Source organism: Trachypithecus francoisi, unplaced genomic scaffold (assembly GCF_009764315.1).
Source record: "Trachypithecus francoisi isolate TF-2019V2 unplaced genomic scaffold, Tfra_2.0 Lachesis_group7, whole genome shotgun sequence".
Taxonomy (NCBI): Eukaryota; Metazoa; Chordata; class Mammalia; order Primates; family Cercopithecidae; genus Trachypithecus; species Trachypithecus francoisi.
Window position 1 is genome coordinate 35,762,824 of NW_022681472.1, and position 15,611 is coordinate 35,778,434.

At 41.5% G+C, this 15,611-nt stretch overlaps 1 protein-coding gene across 3 annotated transcripts in view; it reads right to left on the reverse strand.

Moving 5' to 3' along the window:
- The window catches only part of TPD52 (tumor protein D52), a 140,773-nt gene that overhangs the window by 95,967 nt on the left and 29,195 nt on the right, over positions 1 to 15,611 (reverse strand). The gene's annotated exons all lie outside the window — the stretch shown is intronic.

Here is a 15,611-nt window from a genome sequence, read left to right on the forward strand (position 1 = left end):
TAATCTAGAACCTGACAAATACAGGTCCCATTTGTGATTTCTAAATAAACACACACACACACATATGGAGATAAATAATAAAAAATATAAAGGTAAATACTAAAACATTATAGAGGTTATCTCTCAAAAATAGGACTCAAAAATCAGGGAGGTATATAGGAATAGTTTTGTTTTTCACTTTATACTCTTCTGTGCTGCTTGGTTTTGGTTTGTATTTCTTTTTTTTTTTTTACATTTACTAAAAACTGGCTAATGAAAATTAGATAGCTGCTGAAAATGTCAACAGTTATCTTAAATTGCCAGCTGTCCACATACTATAGACTGTCTTATCACATTACTAAGTAAACAAAAGAAACAATTATCTCATAATGTCCATTTCAATCTTTATTATCTCACTTGAAATTTGTTCATTTTGTATATTTCTAAAATTTATTTTTGTATATTTTTATTCTGATTTTTACTTTTATTCATAGAAGGAAAACAACATATCACCTCATAATGGTAAACTCTTTCTTTAATAAGTAAGATATTTTACTAAAAATTTCAAATACATTCTATTTTTCTATCTATCTTGAATGAACAGATAATTATTTATCACTGGCCGGGAGCAGTGGCTCATGCCTATAATCCCAGCACTTTGGGAGGCCGAGGTGGAAAGACTGCTTGAGCTCAGGAGTTCAAGACCCCTAGCCTGAGCAACATAGGAAGACCCTGTCTCTATGTTTAAAAAAAAAAAAAAAAAATGCTGGGTATGGTGGTGTACACCCATACTTCCCAGCTACTCATGAGGCTGAGGTGGGAAGACTGCTTGAGCCCAGGAGGTCAAGGCTGCTGTGAGCTATTATCATGCCACTGCACTCCAGCCTGGGCAACTGAGCAAGACCCTGTCTCAAATAAAATAAAATAAAATAAAATAAAATAAATGTAAATGTTCAAAAATAAAAAAGTATCAGATACTAATACTGGTAATATTAGATATTAAGATGGTAATACTGTATCAGACAGTATTACCATTTCCATCAAAATTTACAGTAATTTTTAAATAATTCACTTCTTCATTTCTTTCATGTTTTCTAAATTTCAAATCTTGATCATTTTTGCATCTGGATTTTTTTTTTTTCAGGAAGAAATACTAGATTAGTACCAGAATGATTTCATTCTCTGTAACGTTACATTTCAACTATTTACAAAAATATAAATCACAGGACTTTTAAAAAACCTTAAGCCTTTGAAGTTTGCTTGAATGTTTTCTAACTTGAAGGTAAATTTTGGTTGACACAGTTGTTCACTTATATTCAAGAATCTAGTGGATAAGCAAGATTCAAGCTTGATACTTCCTAGTTCTCATCTTCTATATATTAGATGTACATGAATTTATTAATAGTAAAAAAAGTATTGCTTGTTCCCCACTATTCTTATCTGCTTGCCTCAGAACATAAACTGTTTAAAATTTTTAAAAAATAATCGCTATTATTTTAAAAATCACAACCAGTCACAAAGTATTGAACAAATGTTTAATTATAAAATAGTATATTTACAGAGGCATATCATTTATATTAAAATTTATGTTAACAGCATGATTATATTAAAAATTGTATGCTCATGAAATTTACATTTAAAATTCCCATACAAGCATTACAAATCTGCTAAGACATTGAAACGAACAACAAATCCTTCTACATGGGATGTAGAATGCTGGCCAGATAGCAACGTCAGCACTGGAGATTGTCAGCAGAGCCATAGCTAAGTGCTCATCACTTTTCTTTGCTCTGGTATTCTTTCTGAATGTTTTTGTTTTATATTTCCTTAAAGAATCACAATGTATGTTCCACAGTTTGTTTAGCTGATTTCACTGACTTTAGCAATTAGAAAGGAGAACAGTGGCATCCTCGCCGCACTTCTCTCAAATCCTCTCATTTCTTTTTTTTTTTTGAGATGGAATCTCCCTCTGTCACCCAGGCTGGAGTGCAGTGGTGCAATCTCGGCTCACTCAACCTCCACCTCCCACATTCAAGCGGGATTCTCCTGCCTCAGCTTCCTGATTAGCTGGGACTACAGGCGCACGCCACCGCACCCAGCTCATTTTTGTATTTTTAGTAGAGACGGGGTTTCACCATGATGGCCAGGATGGTCTCGATCTCTTGACCTCATGATCCACCGGCCTCAGCCTCCCCAAGTGCTGGGATTACAGGTGTAAGCCACCACTCCTGGCCACTCTCCTTTATTTCTAAATGATCATCCTGGATAAGAGGTCAGTCAGGTCATGAGTTTTATATTCTGAAGAAGGAAAGTGACAAGAAGCCCCAGACGTCACACCAAATTGGCTCAGATCGCCCACAGAGAGGAGAAAAAAGCATCTACTGAGATGAAGAGGAGAGGGAGGGAAAGTTTTGCAAGTCTGGAATACACATGGGGTGGAAAGGATGAAAAAGGGAACAACGCAGACAAAATCACAGAAGTCAGTATTTCAGGCTTGATGAAACCACCATTAAAAACTTCTCTAACTTACTTTGCATGTCTGGTTGCAAACAAAACCCAAATCATGTCATTACACAGCTTAAAATCCTTCAGTGGTTTTAAGGACACATTGCTCTTAGGACCAAGTTTACTCCTGAATGTAGCAGATTTTTTAGCCCTCTGGTTTCTGCATACCGGTCCCATCATATTCTACATGCTAACCATCTGGTTTATGAGCAGTTTTCCAAAGAGCTACTTAACCCTCAGGACATTTCACATGCTGTGCCCTCCACCCTGAGCACTCTTCTTGCCCACAGTAGGAATTTTTAGTTAAATTGGATCTTAAATTGAGATGGACATGACAGAGTCAAATAAATCACAAGCAAGATACTAAAAAAAGTATTTCATAAGTGTAGAGCTTAAAGTAACATTCTGCGGTGTGACTTAGATATTAAGATGCAGAGCTACCAGTTGGACTGTTTGGTGGCCAACCTTGCCTGCTTTCAAGATTAGAGTTCACCCTTAATCCAACTCACCAGGAATATAAATTCTGGCATTTTCTGTTCAGTAAGAGTCTTCGATGCACTACAATATCAACTAAAGGCTGGGAAATGAAATATCTTATTTCAGGGCTCTGTTAACAAAAAGGGGAATCGGCCGGGCGCGGTGGCTCAAGCCTGTAATCCCAGCACTTTGGGAGGCCGAGACGGGCGGATCACAAGGTCAGGAGATCGAGACCATCCTGGCTAACACGGTGAAACCCCGTCTCTACTAAAAAGTACAAAAAACTAGCCGGGCGAGGTGGCGGGCGCCTGTAGTCCCAGCTACTCAGGAGGCTGAGGCAAGAGAATGGCGTGAACCCGGGAGGCGGAGACTGCAGTGAGCTGAGATCCGGCCACTGCACTCCAGCCTGGGCGGCAGAGCGAGACTCCGTCTCAAAAAAAAAAAACCAAAAAACAAACAAAAAAAAAACACTTTCACTTTCTCTACCCTTCATTCCATTCCAACATTGTTGAAATTTGGCCACATTTAGTCTTCCAAGGTACCCTACAAGAATACCTATGAGCTCACATACTTTAAGATACTCAGTGGCTGGTCACAGCCACACATCCCTTTACAGCTGCTCCACGTGGCAGCCATCTATACTGAATGGCATAAAACTATTAATAGATGTGGGTGGAAAAGGTTTTGGTTTGGAGATGGATTTTCTATGAAGACATCTAGTTACTGCAATCCTAGAAGACATCTAGGATGCAAGTCAGCATCCTAGTTAAGAATGCAGCTGTTGGCCGGGCGCGGTGGCTCAAGCCTGTAATCCCAGCACTTTGGGAGGCCGAGACGGGCGGATCACGAGGTCAGGAGATCGAGACCATCCTGGCTAACACGGTGAAACCCCGTCTCTACTAAAAATACAAAAAACTAGCCGGGCGACGAGGCGGGCGCCTGTAGTCCCAGCTACTCGGGAGGCTGAGACAGGAGAATGGCGTGAACCCGGGAGGCGGAGCTTGCAGTGAGCTGAGAGCCGGCCACTGCACTCCAGCCTGGGTGGCAGAGCAAGACTCCGTCTCAAAAAAAAAAAAAAAAAAAAAAAAAAAAAAAAAAAGAATGCAGCTGTCGAGTCAGAAGAACTAGGGATGCAAATCCAACTCTCCTACTGATTAGATGTATGAAATGGTGAACTCTCAACTCACTGAACCTGAAGTTCCTCATCAATGAGAATGGGATAATAAAAATCTATTTTTCTTTCTTTCTTTTTTTTTTTTTTTTGAGACAGGATGTCACTCTATTGCCTAGGATGGAATGCCATGGTGTGATCTTGGTTCACTGCAGTCTCAATCTCCTGGGCTCATGCAGTCCTCCCACCTCAGCCTCTCAAATAGCTGGGACTACAGGTAACACCTGTTAAAGTTGTGTTGTTAAAATTGTGATTGCTATTGTTTGTGTGAGGATTCAGGATCCTATGGGCAAATGTATCTGTATACCAATCCTCCCTCCTCCATGCCTACACAATACAATAGGCTGGTGACCCCAGAGAACAGCACTTCTTGGGTCTACAATATACCAGGAACTGTAGTCCCAGCTAATTTTTTTATTTTTTGGTAGAGACGTGGTTTTCCCATGTTGTCCAGGCTGGTCCCAAACTCTTGGGTTCAAGTGATCCATCTGCCTCAGCCTTCCAAAGGACTAGGATTACAGGTGTGAGCCACCATGCCCAGCCAAAATTCTATTTCATTCAGTTGCTGTGAAAATTAACTTTTCTATGTTTGCAAATCATTCAGTATACAGTAAATGTTCCAGAATTGGTTGTTAAATTTGTGACTGCTATTGTTTGTGTGAAGATTCAGGATCCTATGGGCAGGTGGACCCAGAGAATAGTACTTCTTGGGTTTACAATATACCAGGGTGAGGACAGGAGAGGTACCAAGAGAGAAGGGGAGCTGATGGACCCTGAAGGTTTGGAAGCCCAGGATCTAAAAGCAGACTTCCTTTTGTTGTTCTGTGCCACCCACTACCGATGCAGAGAAAGAAACATGGGTCTCCTGCCTGACACTGTACCACATAAGGACATTCTTCCAATGGCTGGAAGAAAGGAAGAGGCAAAAGGTTACCTGGAGATTAATTACCCTTAGTAATTAGTTACTAAGGGGTCCCCATGCCACTTTTGAGTCCATACTTGCTAGTTCTCTATCAATTCAGCCAGCCATAATGCTTTTTGATACTGATGTAAAAGGACAATTTGTTCACTGATGAAAACTGAGTGTAGAGTTCAAATCCTGGCTCCAACACCTCTTAGCTACATAACCTTGGTTAGCTCACCTCGTCACTCTGGTCCTTTTTTCCTGTATTTATAAAACTAGGTATCGACATATAACTCATATAGCTGTTACTAAGAATAAATATGACATTCAAAAGCACCAGTCCAATAATGTTTGTTCCCTTTATCTTTACTCAATAATTACAGGCCCCTCTTCCTTGACCCTCCAGACATTTTCTTAGGATATCACTTAGGCTAACAGTGATACCGTGACTGACCCTCTGAGAGGTTCCAGGAATAGCAGCAAGGACTGCTACCGCCACCCATGGGTCATATTCCATGTTTAGCTGTCTGGTAGATGCCAACTCCCCTCAAATTCAGAATTAAAACTGAATTTTCCTTCTTCCCTCCAAAACCAGATATTCTTTCCTCTTTGTTTTCCTCCTGGTCTCTTATTAACACCAACACCACTTTCTCCAGCTGCCCAGGCTTAAAACCAATTACATACATTTTATTTCTTTGATCCATCCACTCATTTAGCAAGAGAACCATCAATCCTTCCTCAGTTTCCTTTGGCTCCATTTCTTCTTTCCATTCCTCCCACCACTGGACCTTAGGTCTAGACCACACCTGCTCCTCAATTCCAAATGGAGTCCCCGCAGAAACTATCTCGATTTCATCAAGTTCAAGTGTCCAGGAACTTGATGGTACCACTAATACAAAAAAAGAAAGAAAGAAAGAGAAAGAGAGAGAGGGAAGGAGGGAAGGAAAGAAGGAAGGAAGGAAGGAAGGAAGGAAGGAAGGAAGGAAAAAAATTGTTGGCACATTTGAGGGAAGCTGGGCAAGGAGGGGGACGATAGTCAAAACATCCCAGGGAAGAATAAGAGGGTCACTTTTTTTTAAAGGATGAAGTTTACATTGTAGCAAGTCAGATTAAGAAGTTACAGAGGACTAGAAGTCATGGTTGAAATTCAGATTAGAAATGTCATCCAAATATAGAAAACAACAAATAATAAAACCATTTTTCCATATACAGTATTCTGTAGAGTCAGTGACATGGTAGACACAGTGATTCTAGTCCATGGTCACAGCTTAGCAGCAGCAATTATTTCATTTACCAATTAATTTTCTTTAGTGCCTGGCATATCTATTTCAAAACCAGTAATTGTAGCTGTTAATTGAATGCTTACTATGTGCCAGGCACTGTGCTGCATTATCTACATATTCTCTGTCTTGGTCCTTATCCAACCCTATGGGGGCACTGCAATCATTCAAAGATCAGAAATGACAGTATAGAGATGGGGGAGAGACATGTCCCTGGGCTCACCTCTACAAGAGGAAAATGGTTTGCCCAATAAGAAAACATTCATATAGTACTTAAAGTTTCCAATATCCTTAATGCTTATCATCTCATTTGAGTCACACAATAATCCTCTGAGCTAGGCATGACATCAATTATTATCTCTGACTTACAATTGAGAAAGGCTCCAAGTCATGCAGGCCGCTGTCTTCTTGCCTTCAAACATCTCTGCATGTTTCTTTCTATAGCTGGTGGCAAAAGGACCATATCTGTGCCCACTTGTGAAGGGAGCAAAGGAGTACCTTTGGCATTATCAACGTCTCCTTTCTGATCCAAGAGAGAGTGTGTCATGAAGAGACTCAGGCAGCTCCAAGTGGAGGTTCACACTGTAGTTGTTGAACCTCTTGCCAACAACTGTGTGCAGGAGCCATGTTGAAAGTGGATCCTTCAGTCCATTCAGCCTCCAAATGACGACAGCCCCAACTGTCAACTTGACCACAGTCTCACGAGAGGCCCTGAGCCACATCATCCAGATGAGCTGCTCCAAAACTCCTGACTTGTTCCTGAGACAATAAATATTTGTTGCCTGAAGCCCCTAAATGATGAGGTAATTTGTTACACAGCAATAGATAACTAATGCCAATCCAAACCCTGAGACATATCAAGCCTGAGGGTTTCAACATGAAGAAGGTGATGAAGAACTGGGATCCCTAGAGAGTTCATGAATTCCCTTCCAGGAGACATACGCAAGTGCAGATGCTGAACTGCCGGGCAGAGGTATTGCAGAAGGGATGCACACACAGGATGGAAACTTGTATAGATATCCCTTCAGGTTACTTCCAACCACAAGACCCAGTGAATTTAATTGTAAACTTCTCCCTAGTCTAGATGTACACATGGTTGTTGCCAGAATTGAAGAGCTAACAAGCTGACTAAATTCTATCCAAAGCCGCCTTGTTTAGAACATTTGAAATAATTTATTATTTTTGATAGAGAAAAGTGGTTACACAGGGAGTTTCATTTTCACCTCCTACTTCCCAAGACAACTGGCTCACTTCCCAAGCCAACCTCAACAACAAAGTTCTAGTTCAGTGAACTACCTGAGTCTTCTCACCCTACCTGCCCCAGCCTACCTGCCCCCAGGAGAGTTAAGAGCTCTGACAAAGAGGAAGCCTGAATATACCCTTACTCTTAAGGCATTGGTTTTCCAACATTTCTGATAATTACTACATAACAAACACATTCACACACACATTTAAGCAAAAGTTGACATTTAAGAAAACAATGCTCACCATGAGAACATGAAGGGCATTTTGTCTCATACTGTTCTACTACTTGTTCTTCTTAAAAAAACAGCTGGTCAAAATCCACAACCCAGTAACAGGTCCCAAGAAACGGTTTGGAGAATATATCCTAAGACATATTTCTGAACACGCCTGTAGCTCCTAAAATCCTCCTAGGTAGAGACAAAAGCAAAAAATTGAAATAATAAATCCCCCTTCACCCCAATCATGTGTAAATACTTAGTTCCACTTCATCCACATCCATAAAATACACACTAAATGCTGGGGCTTCCATCTAATCAAGAAACACCTCAGGCAGTTTCTATTCCAATGTAAATAATTATCCAGGCCCCAAAATTCTTCTAGTTCCACAGGTAATGACTGGAAAATCCACAAACAACTTCAGCTAATATAACTCCCTTATCACTCTTAATAAGTATGGCACAAAGGCAAAATTTCAATCTTTTCCAATTTTTTTAAAAGTAGGCAGGCAGCAAAATAAAACATAAGCAAAAGCTAAATGTGCTTGGATAAAGCCCAATTAAATACATTTTTGTACTTTTCCAAAATAGACCACAGGTTGCTGTTAAAAAGAGTAATAAAATCAATCTACAGAAACAAAATAGATTAGTGCTTGCCTGGGGGCATGGATGTGGAGTGGCTGTAAATAGGCACAGGATGATGAAAATACTCAAAAATTAGATTGTGGTGATCACTGCACAACTCTGTAAGTTTGCTGTAAATCACTGAATTGTACATTTAAAGCAAGTGAATTTTAAGGTAAACTATATGGTGATTATTTATGGCAAATTATGTATCAATAAAGCTTTTTTTAAAAAAAATGTAAACTATGTTAGATTTTTTTTTAATATCCAAGATACATGTCAGTTAAAACAAGCAAAGTACAGAATAGTGTGTAAGACATGTTCCCATTTGAAATTTTAAAGTGATTGTATACATTACCTGCCTAGACATTTCTGGAAGGACACCCAGAGGCTGATCATAACAGCTGCTCTGGGAGAAATGGGTCTAGGGTAAGGGAGTTTAATTGTATACTGTTTGGATTCATTTGCTTTGAACATGCATTATTTTTCATAAGTATGAAAATAAGGTAGGTGGAAGCCCTCAGGAGTAGAACTCTTACAGCAGTATCAAGTTTATAACGGTGCTAGTTCATATTGTTCTTTGAGAAGGGGATAGTTTGGTCCTTCAGAATTTAAGTATTTCAGCAAGGTAGGGTGGCTCACACCTGTAATTCCAGCACTTTGGGAGGCCGAGGAGGGAGGATCACTTGAGCCCAAGAGTTCAATATTGCAGTGAGTCATGATTGTGCTACTGTACTCTAGCCTGAGCGACAGAATGAGACCATGAGACCCTGTCTCTTTCTTTTTTTTCTTTTTTTTTGAGACAGAGTTTTACTCTTGTTGCCCAGACTGGACTGCAATGGCACGATCTTGGTTCACTGCAACCTTGCCTCCCAGGTTCAAGCGATTCTCCTGCCTCAGCCTCCCAAGTAGCTGGGATTACAGGCATGTGACACCACGCCCGGCCAATTTTGTATTTTTAGTAGAGACAGGGTTTCTCCATGTTGGTCAGGCTGGTTGCGAACTCCTGACGTTAGGTGATCCACCTGCCTCGGCCTCCCAAAGTGCTGGGATGACAGGCGTGAGCCACCGCACCCGGGCCTGAGACCGTGTCTCTAACTATTTCTCAGTAGAAGTCTATGTTAAAAGCTGCCTCTCTTTGACAATAACATGCCAAGTGGCAGAATCTTCCATCTGAAATCTGATTTCATAAAATCCAAGAGAAAGAGAATTTGAACGCCCTCTTAGGAGGAAAATGGGGTTCGTATGATTTAGTTGTCTGCTTCGGCAGGTGCTGGAACACAACTCAAAGTGGCTTATGGTTTGCAATTATAAATCTGGAAAAACATTAGATACATTATATCTGAGTACAGAACTATATGCATCTAGCAAGTTGAAAATATAGTCCTCATAAAGATTTCTCAAAAAGAAAAAGAATATGCAAATAAAAAACTAAAATGGAATCCAAAAAGGTAGCTGAACACCACATTCTCAAATGTTGTAACCAGACTTTTGACAACTGCTCAGGTCCAGGCCTGGGTTCTACCATCTTGCCTCAGCTCCTTTTTGGCTTTGGTTCCTAATTGAGCTCTTCACCTTGCCACTTAAGGACACAGACTCTCTGAACACTGAGAACTTGTGGCTCACAGCATCCTCTCCTCCTCACCTTAGGCTCACCCTGTCATCAGACGGCTTCCTGATTTACAAGGCTAAGGTAACCAGAATTTGGACCATAAAATATTAGTACTCTCAACTTTCAAACATGAACCAACCAGGTGACCTGTTTCCAGGACCATGGCAGCTCCTCCCACCCAGAGCCTCTCCTGCTAGTGGGGTCTTCTTCCTCCAGTGCCTCCACTGACAAAGAAGCCACCATCTCAGTCACCCCACGAGCCTCCCTCCCACTAGATTTCTACAACTGACACTGCAGCCCCCACTTCCACTCTCATCTATTTGTGCCATTTGGATTATTTCAACTATATTATTCAACACTCAGCCACCTGTATTTACTGAATGGCTGCTCTGCCTAAGACACTGGCAGGGAGGGGAGAAAATAAGGGTATTTTTATAGTAACAATAAGGACAGTGTTTTGTTTCTAATAGCAGCTTGAGAAATAATTCACATACTATAAAATTCACTATTTTTTAATAAAGAGTCTGATTCACCAATTTTTAGTATACTCCCAGAGTTGTGCAAACGTCACCACAATCTCATTTTCATTACCCCAAAAAGAAACCCACACCCATCAGCAGTCTAGGCTCGTACTTTTCTGGAAAAAAAAATTTTTTTCAGAGTTTCAGACTTGCAAACTTAAAACATTTAAAATCATAAAGTGTCCAGGTTATCCAAAGACTGCACAGTATAGGGTCCAGATTAATAGAGTTAATAATTACCCACTCTGGGGCATATGCAACTTCAAGGGCAGAGGTAAAGATTTGCCTTGGGGAAAAATTCAGCACAACCATGAAAATAACAAGTAGCAATAAACGGCCCGGGGGGGGGGGAGGCAAGGGGGGAGGGGAGGGCGGGGCAGGGGTTGTATTTGGATAGTGCCTCCCAGTGCACTGGAACACTACAGGTAACAATACTGCATTATACACTTAAAAATTTGTTAAGAGGACAGATCTCGTGTTATTATCAAAATCAAATAAAATACAATGGCATTTTTCAATCCTAACCGTCTTGACAGGAATAAAAGACATTTAGAAATGGGGAGCCTGATGTTCGGGGGGGGACGCCTGACTGCCAGTCACCCAGCCAGGGGACCCCACCCGGCTCTTCTGATTATCCGGCAGAAGTCAGCAAAACAGCTCAATCTAGCAGGCTCCATATTAGCAGTAAGGAACTCTAATTTCATATCTAACTGAAAAAAGAAAAGAAGCCTATTTATGCTCTCAACACAATAAAGCAGCCTTTGTTTTATGCTAAGGCCCTGGTGATTTTTTCAGCACCAGTCCAGCTGTGACACACAGATGCTGCGCTGGTTCGATGCCTGTATAAATGCTTTCTCTTTGTTTAGTGGTGAGAACGTGAGACCTCACTAAGGCCCAAGTCCTGGGCTCTCCTGAGGTCACCCCCTGAATTGAGTAGTGTAGCCTCACTGGCAAGGAGACCTACCTGCGCCTTCCCCAAACACCTGGGAAGATAGGTTAGCGTTAGAATCTTTTAATTAAAATGAGGTAAAATTCTAATTACTCCACAATTGTCTCCAGAATAACATCATTTCTGACTCATCAAGTCTTATTAGAACCGGAACCACTGGGAACACCAGCTCCACCTTGTTAACTAAAGAAAGCAGCTCTCTTTCTGCAGGAACGTGAACTCTTTTTTCAGACATAAAGTAGTATTCAATGGTTGTGCTTATTAGTCTCCTCCAAGCCATTAATGACCTGAAAGAGATTAAACAACTTTTGAAAAGTAATCCATCGTTTAAGTAACAATGGTTAAGGTTTCCTTGTAGCTACAAAAAATATCCAGAGTGCAGGACACTCACTTAAAATTAACACTGACTTGGATGCACACCACACACAAATACAACTCCCACATGTAATCTATTTTTATATGAATTGGTTGCACGTGGTAACAAATTCTAAACAACACGATGTAAATAAAAGGGTTAGCTGCACTGCACTCTAGCAAACTATTCCACCAGCTTCCACTCCTGCACCGCTCAGCAACAGGAAAACGATGGGGAAGTCTACACTACCAAACTAACGAGTAGGTCACCTCAGATTTGATTTCACCCTAAACTCAACAATCTCAGGCAGTTCTGTCATACTGGCAGGAAGAAGAGACCAGGAGGAGCATTTTCAGGCGCGATACAACTCGTGCGTGTGTGTGTGTGCATGCGTGTAAGAGTATCAATCGGCCGGGCGTGGTGGCTCAAGCCTGTAATCCCAGAACTTTGGGAGGCCGAGACGGGTGGATCACGAGGTCAGAAGATGGAGACCATCCTGGCTAACACGGTGAAACCCCGTCTCTACTAAAAATACAAAAACTAGCTGGGCGAGGTGGCGGGCGCCTGTAGTCCCAGCTACTCGGGAGACTGAGGCAGGAGAATGGCGTAAACCCGGGAGGCGGAGACTGCAGTGAGCTGAGATCAGGCCACTGCACTCCAGCCTGGGCGACAGAGCGAGACTCCGTCTCAAAAAAAAAAAAAAAAAAAAAAAGAGTATCAATCATGGCAATCTAGACATTATGAGGCATGGATGAACCACACCACCCAGTGTTAGCAACACATGGATCATCTGTGCCTCTGTGCATGTATCACTTTCCACAGTTACATACAAAATGTAACTCCACTACTAGACTAAGCTGTTTGAAGGTTAATTCCACATCACATTTATACTCTATGCAACTCACGACATATCAGCATCACCTCCCAGACATCACTCCTAATCAATCCCCTAAATTTCAGCTACAGACGCCCTGTACCTTTCCTTGCTCATTACACAGTGGGTCATCTGCATGACCCCCAATATCACTGGTATTCACATATCTGTGTAGGCCTCTTCCACGTGGCACCAGGGTTGGTCTGTGTGACCAACAGAATAATACAGCTCTTGGGTTCCCTTTCTCTTGCATCATTTGCTCTAAGGGAAGCCGTGTTGTGAGCAGCCTTATGGAGAGGTCCCTGGGATGAGGAACTGGCACCTGCTGTCAATGACCACTCAAGTGAGCTTGGAAGCAGATCCTCTAGCCCTGAGATGACTCATGCCCCAGCCAACAGCTCTACTGCGACCTCATGGAAGACCCAGAGCCAGAAGCACTTTGCTGGCCAGCCCCAGATTCCTGACCTGCAAAAACTGTGAGATAATAAATGTGGCTGGGCACGGTGGCTCACGCCTATAATCCCAGCACTTTGGGAGGCTGAGGCGGGTGGAACACAAGGTCAGGAGATCGAGACCATCCTGGTCAACATGGTAAAATCCCATCTTTACTAAAAATACAAAAATTAGCTGGGCGTGGTGGTGCGTGCCTTGTTGTCCCAGCTATTCAGGAAGCTGAGGCAGGAGAATCACTTGAACCCGGGAGGCAGAAGTTGTAGTGAGCTGAGATCACACCACTGCACTCCAGCCTGGGTGACAGAGCGAGACTTCATCTCAAAAAAATAAATAAATAAATAAAAATAAAAAGATAATTTTTTTATTAAGCTGCTAAGTTTTGGGATATGTAGCAATAGATAATAAGACAATAGTCACACCATTTTTATCTGGAATGTTCTTCCCTAGGCCTATCAAAATTCTAAAAAGTTGAGCTCCAAGGAAAGTGGCTTGTCTTTTATGAAAATGCTTTGGAATCTCTCACCAGCATCACTTCTTTCTCTTAAACGGCATGGGTCAGTCTCTAACAGTGATGTTATTCTGTCATGTGTTGCAATTAACGCTCACACGCCTGCAATCCGTACTAACCGTGAGCTCCCCAAGGCACAAATCAGGTCTATATCTTCTTACAGAGAGCAGTTAGCCTAGTCATAAGAGGGATTCTCATCCACCCCACACCTGTGTAGAGGAAAAACTGGGAAGTGAGCCTGTCGGACATTAAGTTAAGTTTAGGCTGGTCCACAGTAATAAAGGCTTAACTGTGAAGAGCCTCTCTCTAGTCAAGAACCACATCCAGAAAATAAAGTGGGTCAGCAAAAAGGGGAAGACAAAAAATACAACCAGGCTGGCTACAGTGGCTCAAGCCTATAATCCCAGCACTTTGGGAGGCCAGGAGTTCAAGACCAGCCTGAAGTACAAAAATGAGCCAGGTGTGGTGCCGAACGACTATAATCCCAGCTACTCAGGAGGCTGAGGCACAAGAATTGCTTGAACCCAGGAGCTGGAGGTTGCAGTGAGCAGAGATCATGTCACTGCACTCCATCCTGGGCAACGGAGCGAGACACTGTCACAAAGCAAAGCACAATTAGACTGATCCCGGGCAGAACTCAACCTTCCCTTCCTAACCCTACACTCTCCCTCACAGTCCCATTAAAAGAGAATAGGGAAGGAGAAATAATCTATAGAAACTTTAACTTGATGACACTGCTGACTGTTGTGCCCAGAATCCAGTAAGAGCTAAGACCGTGCACAGACATTCATGTCTATCCTCATGTGCACGCAAGGGTGCACACACTCAGGGGAAGTGAGGTAAAGGCAGGTAGCTCACCAATCAACAGAGCAACACCCTCCAAGTCAGCTGCCATGTCTTCAAGCACCTGGTGACCATGATCACAAAGCATGAACTTGGGAATCAAACAGATGGGGTCTGGATCTTGACTCCACTATGAACTAGGAGGAAAGTACCTACTTCATGGACTCTCACATCTCCCATCTGAAAATCACTATAAATTATTAAGGCAGCTGCTGAAAAGATGAAATATGATCAATCTAGGAGTTTGTATATACCACCAAGAACAATGCTTGTCAAATCACTCACTTCTTTTCCCCTCTCTGGAGCCAGGCTTCGAGAAGTTGTATCCAGAATGAGAAGGCCTAAACCCTAACATAAGGACCCAAAGTCAAGTCATCTCTGTTTGCCTTTACTGCTACAAATCCCAAATGAAGGTCCAGGGTTGAAAACACAACCCTCCACTTCACTGACAGACATATGTATAACCCCAATTAAAAGTTTTGCTCCTTTGGGACATACATTTCTCTTCGACCAAAACTCATTAAAACTTGGCAGGAAGCCACCCACAGTGAGCTAATTATACACAGCACCACCCTATATATGAATAGCTTACTGCAGCTAACTCATATGCTAGCATCCGCCACCTGTCTACACCTTCCTTACGTGCAGGAGCCATGGATTCATTTCTTTCTTTTTTTAAGCTTCATCATTTAACAAAATGTTCATCATTTTAAAAGCGACCAACTGATCAACCAAAAATTATCATTTCTAGAACTTAGTATCACATAACCCTAACTCAGGGAACTAAGAAAGTAGAAACAATAAAAAACTTACTAATGATTTGACAGTTCCATTGCAACAGGAAGCTAAACATTTATTAAGATTTTAGTACATTCCACCATATAAACATCAAAGCAGACAAATATGCAAAATACTTTTCAGAAAAATGTCATTTATGTTCTTGTAATGTTCATGAAACATAAAAATTAACATTTTAAACAATCACAAAAATCATATTAGTTCATTTGTTGATGAATATGTAAGGTGAAATCCATGTAAAATACTCTAAAATTTACATTTTTTCCCCCAAAGGATATCTCTTACACAATCAAAATTT